We start from the raw sequence: 9,840 nt of genomic DNA, 5'->3' as shown, positions 1-9,840 counted from the left end.
ATTTACAAGGAAGTTGCCAGGTGTCGAGGGCTTGAGCTGCAGGGAGAGGTTGGGCAGGATAAGACTTTACTCATTGGAGTGCAGGAGGGTGAGGGGTGATATTATAGGGGTACATAAAATCATGAGGGGAATAGATACAATGAATGCAGAAAGTCTTTTACCCAGAGTAAGGGAATCAAAAACCAGAGGACCAGAGGACATAGGTTTAAGGTAAGAGGGGAAAGATTTAGCAGGAACCTTAGGGGCATCTTATATGGAATGAGCTGCTAGAGGGGGTAGTTGAGGCAGGTACTATAACAACATTGAAAGACATTTGGACAGGTACATGGATAGGAAAGGTTTAGAGGGATATGGGCCCAAAGTGGGCAAGTGGACTAGCTAAAACGAGACATCCAGGTTGGCATGGACAAATGGGGCTGAACTTGGTTTCCATGCTGTATGACTTTATGACTATGAGACTTTTGGATATGCAAGAAATGGAGGGATATGAATTATGCGCAGACAGACAAGAAGAGGTGTCTCACTCTGAAGAATGGTTTTGGTCCAAAACATCACCTATTCCTTTTCTTCAGAGATGCTGCTTGCCCGCTGAGTTACTCCAGCATTTTGTGTCTATCTTTAGGCAGACAAGAGTTGGTCTTAGCATTATGATCGGCACAGATATTGTGGGCCAAAGGGTCTGTTCTATGTTTTGTTAATTGTGAATTATTTATTAATTGTTACGTAATGCGTTAAAACTACTGTATGCATAATATTTGCAAGGATATGGTAAACAATTAATGATGAACGTACACAAAAATGCTGGAGAAACTCAGCGGGTGCAGCATCTATGGAGCGAAGGAGATAGGCAACGTTTCGGGCCGAAAACCCTTCTTCAGACTGATAGGGGGTGGGGGGAGGCGGGGAGAAGAAAGGAAAAAGGAGGAGGAGCCCGAGGGCTGAGGTAGGAAGGGGAGGAGACAGCAAGGGTTAACAGAATTGTGAGAAATCAATGTTCATGCCACCAGGATGCAGACTCCCCAAGCGGATATGAGGTGCTGTTCCTCCAATTTCCGGTGTTGCTCACTCTGGCCGTGGAGGAGGCCCAGGACGGAGAGGTCGGATACGGAATGGGAGGGGGAGTTGAAGTGCTGAGCCACAGGGAGGTCAGGTTGGTTAGTGCGGACCGAGCGGAGGTGTTCGGCAAAACGATCGCCAAGCCTACGCTTGGTCTCACCGATATAGATCAGCTGACATTTAGAGCAGCGGATGCAATAGATGAGGTTGGAGGAGGTGCAGGTGAACCTCTGTCGCACCTGGAACGACTGCTTGGGTCCTTGAATGGAGTTGAGGGGGGAGGTAAAGCGACAGGTGTAGCATCTCTTGCGGTTGCAACGGAAAGTGCCCGGGGAAGGGGGTGGAGCGGGAGGGAAGGGAAGAATTGACCAGGGAGTTACGGAGGGAGCGGTCTTTGCGGAAGGCAGACAAGGGGGGAGATGGGAAGATGTGGCGAGTGGTAGGGTCACGTTGGAGGTGGCGAAACTGAAGGAGGACTATTTGTTGTATGTGCCGGCTAGTGGGGTGAAAGGTGAGGACCAGGTGGATTCTGCCGTTGGTGCGAGTGGGGGGGATGGGGAGAGAGAGCAGTGTTGCGGGGTATGGAGGAGACCCTGGTGCGAGCCTCATCTATAGTAGGGGAGGGGAACCCCCGTTCCCTGAAGAATGAGGACATTTGCGATGCCCTGGTGTGGAACACCTCATCCTGGGAGCAGATGCGGCGTAGACGGAGGAATTGGAAATATGGGATGGAGTCTTTACAGGAAGCAGGGTGGGAAGAAGTGTAGTCAAGATAGCCGTGGGAGTCAGTGGGTTTATAGTGGATGTCGGTCAGAAGTCTATCACCTGCGATGGAGATAGTGAGGTCAAGGAATGGTAGGGAAGTGTCGGAAATGGTCCAGGTGTATTTGAGTGCCGGATGGAAGTTAGTGGTGAAGCGGATGAAGTCAGTCAGTTGTGTGTGGGTGCAGGAGGTAGCACCAAAGCAGTCGTCGATGTAGCGGAGGTAGAGGTCGGGGATGGGGCCCTGGTAGGCCTCGAACAGGGATTGTTCGATGTACCCGACAAAATTAATGATGAACATTGTATGAGGGGATAAAAACAGAAAATGATATAAATACTCAGCAGACCAAGCATTGGATGGGAAGAGGTATAAAATTAATGTTCGTGTCAATGGCCTTTCATCTCACTGCTGTGGCATATTTAACAACTTTTGTTTGTATTTTACTGCAACATTTTGTTCACGTAAAGAAGTTCAGGCTTTCTTTAAGTACCTTTGGTTTGGGCAGTGCAGGATTTACGTATAAGCTAAACAAGCTATAGCTTAGGGCCCCCACTTTCTAGGGGGCCCCCCGAAAAAATTGATGGGCCTCGAGGTCTAGGGGGGCCTCCGGCCAAGGTAGAACACCTACCGTTCAACTCTGGGCGCCCCCCCTCTCTATCTCTCTCTCTCCATCTCCCCCCGCTATCCGTGTCCGGGCCGCCGGGCTCCGCTCGCTCCTCATCCGCCGGCACGGCAGGCCGCCTTGCACATGCGCACAACCACGGCCAGCACATCATTGGCCGCCCTGCGCATGCGCACTGCAACGGCAACTGGTCGGCGCTGGGCACTTTCTCCCTCGCTTTGAATTGTGGGAGATTTGGCCGCCATGGCTGTCCGGTCGTTGGGGGCCTCACAAGTGGAACAGCTTAGGGCCTCTCTTCATCTAAATCCGGCACTGGGTTTGGGGCACGAAATTAGCTTAGACATACAGCACGGAAATAGGCCCTCGGCCCTCCGAGTCAACGCTGACCATGAATCACCAGTTCACACTAGTTCAACATTATCCCACTTTAGTGTTCACTCCCAACATTAATGGCAATTATTGAAGCCAATTAACCTACAAATCCACAAATCTTTGGGATGTTCGAGGAAACCGGTGCATTCAGAGGAAATCCACATGATAACAGGGAGAACGTGCAAACTCCTCACAGACAGCACCTGCGTTTCTGGCACTGCCAGATCTACCGGCTATGCCAACCTTGTACTAACTAATGGTTAACAAGGAATGAGTTGTGAACGTGGTGTTATCAGCCAAATGTGCTCCTAAATTTCATGGATGAATGGCTTTCTCCAGACATTATTCACGTTCTCTCTCAAACTTTACTGAGGCTTTATGTACATTACAGCTGTACATTTAAGGGGCTGTCCCACTGCGGCCACATAATTGGCGAGTTTAGAAGTGTTTAGGAGAGTTTGAAAAAATGTCATGTTGAAGACTTTCTTCGAATATGTAGAAGACCTCCTTCGACCTCCTTCGACTATGTTGAAGACTAGCTTCGACTAACTTCGGGAAAATTGGACACCGAATAGTGGAGAGTGAAGACGACCCCCTTCGATCTCCTTCTACCTCCCTTCGACTATGTTGAAGGCTATCTACGACTACCTTCGACTACCCTCGATTACCTACGACTAACATGCTGACCTACTACGACCTACTTCGACTAAACCTATGAGTAAAAAAGGTATCAATTTTTTCCATGGCGACCTTTTTTTACTCGCGGGCATTGTTCAACATGTTAAAAAATACGCCGCAACCTAGCTGAGGCCTCGAGTAAGCGGGGACTACCCTCGAGCATGAAGGAGAGTTACAAAGACCTCCTAGGACCTCGTGTCGACCATGCTGCAAGTATGAGTCAAGGGAAAACTCTCGGATTAGGTCGCCGCAGTGAGACAGTCCCTTTACCGAACACTTAAAACTGTATAGACAGAAGTTGTAAGATAATAGATATTGCACACTGCTTGGGCTGGATTGCACAATTTTCTTTTTCATCCATGTATTCATGCTCTTATGAAGTCTTTAGATCTTACCCAATAGGTCTTTTTGTAGAAAATATTATTTAGTAAGTATTCTACCAGGATTTCACCCGTCAGAACGAGGAAAGACCTCAACAACTTTTTCCTTCACAACTCAAGGATTTGTATCGCCTTGTCAATGAGAAGAGACTTACAAAGACCAGAGTCCCTGTGGAATATCTATTCCCCTATCCCTTGGAATTACATGAAAGGAATTTGTAAAATATATTGCAGTTCAAATATGATTTAAAGTAGCCAAGGAGAGCTATCAGTGGAACTAAGGGTAAGACAAAGTTAATTTTTAACAAACCATGCCTACCTTTGTTATTGTTGTGTATTGTTACAGTTGGGCAATGGAGAACACAGGTGACTAGTTGCAATACGGCCTGGTTCGGTAACTCTACTAACCAGGAATGAAGGAGGTTGCAGAAAATGGTGGACATTGCTCGGTCCATCACGCATATTGATCTTCCCAATATCGAGAGGATCTACAGGAAGCTGCCTCAAGAAGGCATTAATATCATCAGACCCACACCACCATGGCCATGCTCTCATTTCCCTGATACTATCGGGAAGAAGGTGCAGGAGGCTGAAAACCGTGGCTCCATGTTCAAGTACAGCGTCTTCCCAGCAACCATTAAGCATGTAAACCACACTGCACAACACTAACCACAACCCTACTCATCACTGATCTACTATGGATTTTGTTTTGGTTGTACAACCCAATTTGGTTTTTGCACTAATATGGTCAGGTTACCTGCTATTATTATAAACTTATTTTGTATTATTGATTATTGTACATTTATTTGCTGCTTTGTTGTGTTAATGGACCAGTAAAAGCTACAGTAAAAGCTGTTAATAGACCCGTAAAAGCTATAAGAATTCTATTGTTGCATTCCTGCTATATAGAACATTTAACACTCTCTTGACTATAGTTAATATACTTGAATGTGATTTAATGACAATTCTTCAGACTCTACCGCATTTCAAAACTTACGTTTGTCAACCAGGCTTGCATCAATACAAATTGGTAATGTTGCTGGGAATGAGAAAAAAGCTCAATGCAAATTAAATGTTTCAATATTGACAGAATTTAGTTCCATTTGTTTCATATTATCTGAAGTTCTTAACATTTATCAAGTGGTAATTCTACATTTGTTAATAACTCTGTGATACCTTTTCTTCAAAGTAACCATTTCTCAGATCTGCTCCTGGGATATGCGTTCCAGAGGAAGGCTACCATTATTGTTGGTGTTTATAATTGCACCGACGTTGATAGTGAGGTTCATCTTTAGTCTGCTAACGCCATGCACTCAAAATAATGTTATTCAATGGTAAAGATTTGTACAATATATAACAGCTCCTCCCTCTACTTAATGTACCACAACGCACTTTACAGCTGTATTTTTGAAGTGTAGTTACTGATACAAAACGGGAAATGCGGCAGCCAATTTATGTACAGCTGTATGAACAAAATGGTTCCCAAGCATCTGAGCAACTCTTCACTGGGCTTCCTACCTAGACGATCATCGCCACAGTGCCTCAGCTTGGTCAACCCTAGCAAACTCCTTCCCGCTGGCTGGTAAGGCCTGTGGTACAGTGGCTTCATGCTGGTGTCGTCTGGTGTCACCAGCCCTCACACAAGCCTCAAAAGACCTGCACACCCAGAGGATATAGTGTTTCAGGCCAGGTCCTGTGTTTGTCAGCTTGGATCACTTAGCGAAGTCCAACCATTAAGCAGAGAGAAATTCAAGTACGTTACCTTCTTGGCAAGGAATCCTCCAGCTGATTTTCCACTCTCTCAAGAAAAAAACATCTAGCAACAAATATAACCTCGAGAAGAGCCACTCTTTCTGTAACCCCAGACTTACTTCATATCTCATTAGTGGACGGAGTACCAGAGCCCCTGCCTTGGCCGAAAGGTACATTCAAAGGTCAGGACAAGCTGGGACAAGAGACCATGTGGGTACTCTCACTGTATCCAACTTATTTATTTTGCCGCACATTGTGACAGCAGCAGAAATGCAGAGAAATGGAAATACCATCATTTTGCAGTGGAAATACCCTTCAAATATAAGATTTTGAGTCAGAAGAAGTTCAAATGTACGAGCAGAAATTAAATGGAAAATTAGGTCACATCTAGCTGTCATTGGGAGCTTATAAAGACAAATTAAAAAATGAAATGTCACTAGAAAATAAGGGTTTCTTTTATAGATGGAGATCTAAGTTGAGGCTCCTTCTCACCAATGTTGAGAAGTTTGAGTTAAGCAAGTGAGCTTCAGGGTATGATGGGGTGCCGTAAAGCAAATATCACTGGCTGATTCCACTGTCTAGACTACACTAATGGGAGGAACAAATGCAAGGAAAGCACCAATGGAATTAAACCAAGGTCCGATCTTATTCCATCTGTTCTTCACCTCCTTCCCATAAGGTTCCACCAATCATCTACAATCCTCTGTCCCACCCCACTATGTGATGCTGTCTGCTGGTGATCAAACTGAACTGATACAGCATAGAAACAGACCACCAAATCCACACCAACCACAGATCACCCTAGATCTACGTTATCCCACTTTCTCATCCATTCCCTACTCACAGGGGGTCAATTGTATTGAGGAAAATTAACCTGCAAACACTTAATCTTTGGGATACAGGAGGAAACTGGAGCACCCTGAGGAAGGTCATGTGTTCAAGGGAGAACGTGCAAACTCCCACACAGACAGCACCCAAAGTCAGGTTCGAACCGGAATGTCTGGCGCTGTGAGGCAATATTTCTTGTTCCCTCTCAGCCCTGAACAGAGAGTCCCTCAATTCGAAACGTCAACATGCACCTTTCTGCCTCTACTGATGCTGCCTAAGCCAATGAGTTTTCCATTCGTTCTGTTTTAGTTGAGAATAAATTCTTTGGTTTACAGTTCCTGGAGCTAGACAATGATTAGAATGTGGAGCACATCCAATCTTTCAGAAGCATCGAAGAGGAACCCATTAGGCATCTTGTTTTCTCCGCACTTTTGTAACTGTGCTTATTGCACGACAAAATAAATAAAAGCTAGACGATATTAAAGAACACATGGGAAGAGTAGACATGGTGTTAAAAGAGGTGCTCTTCTCCCAGACTGTCATGACCCGTGCGTTTAAGCTAAGAGAGGACCTCGATACAACAGTTCATTGAGACAATCAGTGTTAGTTGAGGAATAAATGTTGTCCAGGACACCAAGGAAACTCAAACTCATCTTCAGAATGGTTCTATGAGCGATGCAAGAGTGGATTTGGTTTACTGTCTGATCCAAAAGTGGTGAGAACTAGCTGTTTAGCACTCTCTCAGCAGTGGAGAGTCAGTCTAAATTAGCCGTGGGTATATTACGCACAACCTCCTGGATCAGACATAAGACTGCTATTGTTTGTTACAGATAACTTCAGGGTCAAAGCACGGAACCCACATATGTCACATGTTCAGTGACAATAACCAACAACACTTCTTTACTCTAATTTGTTTTTGAGACAACGGCAGCCAATGAGCTACTAATTCACCAAATGTAGGGACTGAATTGTAGCTATTTTGGCTGTGCCTCTTTGCATTACGGGGGAGATTGATATTGTACAGTATAATTTAGGAATTGCAAAATAAATGGCACTTGCCATATTTACAACTTACCACCTCCTGGTGATAGAGCCCTGGCAGCTTCTGCTCCTGGAGAACAGTGCAACAAATGACAATGTCACATCATTGTGAACTTTGATCACAGGTATTTTCTAAGCATACTTTAGTTTAATTTAGTTTAGTGATATAGCATGGAAACAGGCCCTTCAACCCACTGAGTCCACGCTGACCATCGATCACCCATTCATCCTAGTTCTGTGTTATCCCTCTTTCCCTGTGCCTTCCACCACAGTGAAGAATGTTGATTCCACTGTGGTGGACGTTCATGTTATGTTCTATTGTGTATTCTGCTCTTTTTGATTGCGTGGCTGCATGGCAAGTCAAATTCCACTGTACCTTAATCAGTGCATGTGACAATAAATGAGCTTGAACTTGAACTCATCCACTCCCAACAAACGAGGGGCAATTTACAGATGCCGATTAACCTACCAACCCACATGTCCTCAGGATTTGGGAGGAAACCAGAACACCCGGAGGACTGAGTGATGCCCACCGTTGATTCAAAGCTTGGCCCTGCTGGAGTTTCCAGTTCTCATTAAACAGATAAAGCCATTTTTACTTTGACAAATACTCTGTTGCAGAAAAGCTTACTGCATGCCTTTGTTAAGTATATATAGGCAACAACCGTAGTCTCTCATTCATCCTCTGTGTTAGTAACCTCAAAAGAATTCAACTGGAATGATCACAATTTTGTCTTGAATTTTTGATTTGTTCATACTTGACCAGTCCTTAAAGGGGCTTTCCCACTTGGGCAACCTAATTGGTGAGTTTAAAAGAGTTTGAAAAAATGACATGTTGAAGACCTCCTTCGACTATGTTGAAGACCAGCTTCGACTAGCTACGACTAACTTCGGGAAAATTGGACACCGAATAGTGGAGAGTGAAGACGACCTCCTTCGATCTCCCTTCAACTATGATGAAGACTATCTACGACTACCTTCGACTACCTACGACTAACATGCCGACCTACTACGACCTATTACGACTAAACCCATGAGTAAAAAAAAGTATAGATTTTTTCCATGGCGACGTTTTTTTAACATATTGAAAAAAACGCCGCCATCTAGCTGAGGCCTCGAGTGCATGGAGACCACTCTCGAGCATGAAGGAGAGTTACGAAGACCTCCTACGACCTCATGTCGACCATGCTGTGAGTATGAGTCGAGGGCAAACTCACCAGAACTCGCGGATTAGGTCGCCCAAGTGGGACAGGCCCTTAACTGTTTTATGATCACAGGTATAGATACCAGCTTTCCTATTATTACATTACAAGTTTGTAACTACCTGATATTTCTCATATCTACTTTCTGAAGTAATAGCATAACATTAAATGCATTGTTCCTCTTTTAGAGTCATTGTGGGATTTCTTGCATCCCTCATGTTCAGCAGGGATGTTATCATTACAGACTTAGCTGCATCCATCTTAACTCACTCTGCGCTCCTACTTGTCTCTCACTCTAGATGCAACTTACCAACTGCTGCGGTAGCTGCAACCACTGTAGAAAGAGAAAAATGGATCAGAGTTTGAACTGTTCACAGTTGACACTATGGCGAAGAAAACACAACAACGCCTCTACTTCCTCAGTAGACCAAAGAAATTTGGCATGTCTCCAATTTCTGTAGAGGGTTCTGGATGCAGCCCAATTCATAACACAAAGCAGCCTCCTCCCATCGACTGCATCTACACTTCACACGGCCTCGGGAAGCAGCCAACATAGTCAAGGGCCATTTTCAGTTCAAAGGTCATAAGTGATAGGGGCAGAATTAGGTTATTCAGCCCATCAAGTCTACACCATTCCATCATGGTTGCTCTATCTCTCCCTCCTAACCCCATTCTCCTGCCTTCTCCCCATAATCCCTAACACCCGTGCTAATTAATAATCTATCTCTGCTTTAAAAATATCCATTGACTTGTCCTTCACATCTTTCTGTGGCAATGAATTCCACAGATTCACCACCCCCCAACTAAATTCCTTTTCATCGCCTTCTTAAAGGAACTTCCTTTAATTCTGAGGCTATCACTTCTAGACTCTCCCACATCCACTAAATCCAAGCCTTTCATTACGTTTCAATGAGGTCCCCCCTGGTGTAAGCTACAGCAGCATTCACCGATGTCACCCAAGATGACACTGCGTTCAAGGATCAATCAGACCTTGGTCACTCCCTTCTCTCTCCCGCCGGGTAGAAGAATCAAAAGCTTGAAAGAACATACCACCATATTCAGGAACAACTACCCCGCTGTTATCAAATTACTGAACAGCCCTCTCATAAGCCAGTGTGCAGTCATGATCTTCCAGCCTACCTCATT

Source organism: Amblyraja radiata, chromosome 2 (genome assembly GCF_010909765.2).
Source record: "Amblyraja radiata isolate CabotCenter1 chromosome 2, sAmbRad1.1.pri, whole genome shotgun sequence".
Lineage (NCBI taxonomy): Eukaryota > Metazoa > Chordata > Chondrichthyes > Rajiformes > Rajidae > Amblyraja > Amblyraja radiata.
Note: the sequence above shows the minus strand (reverse complement) of the source record.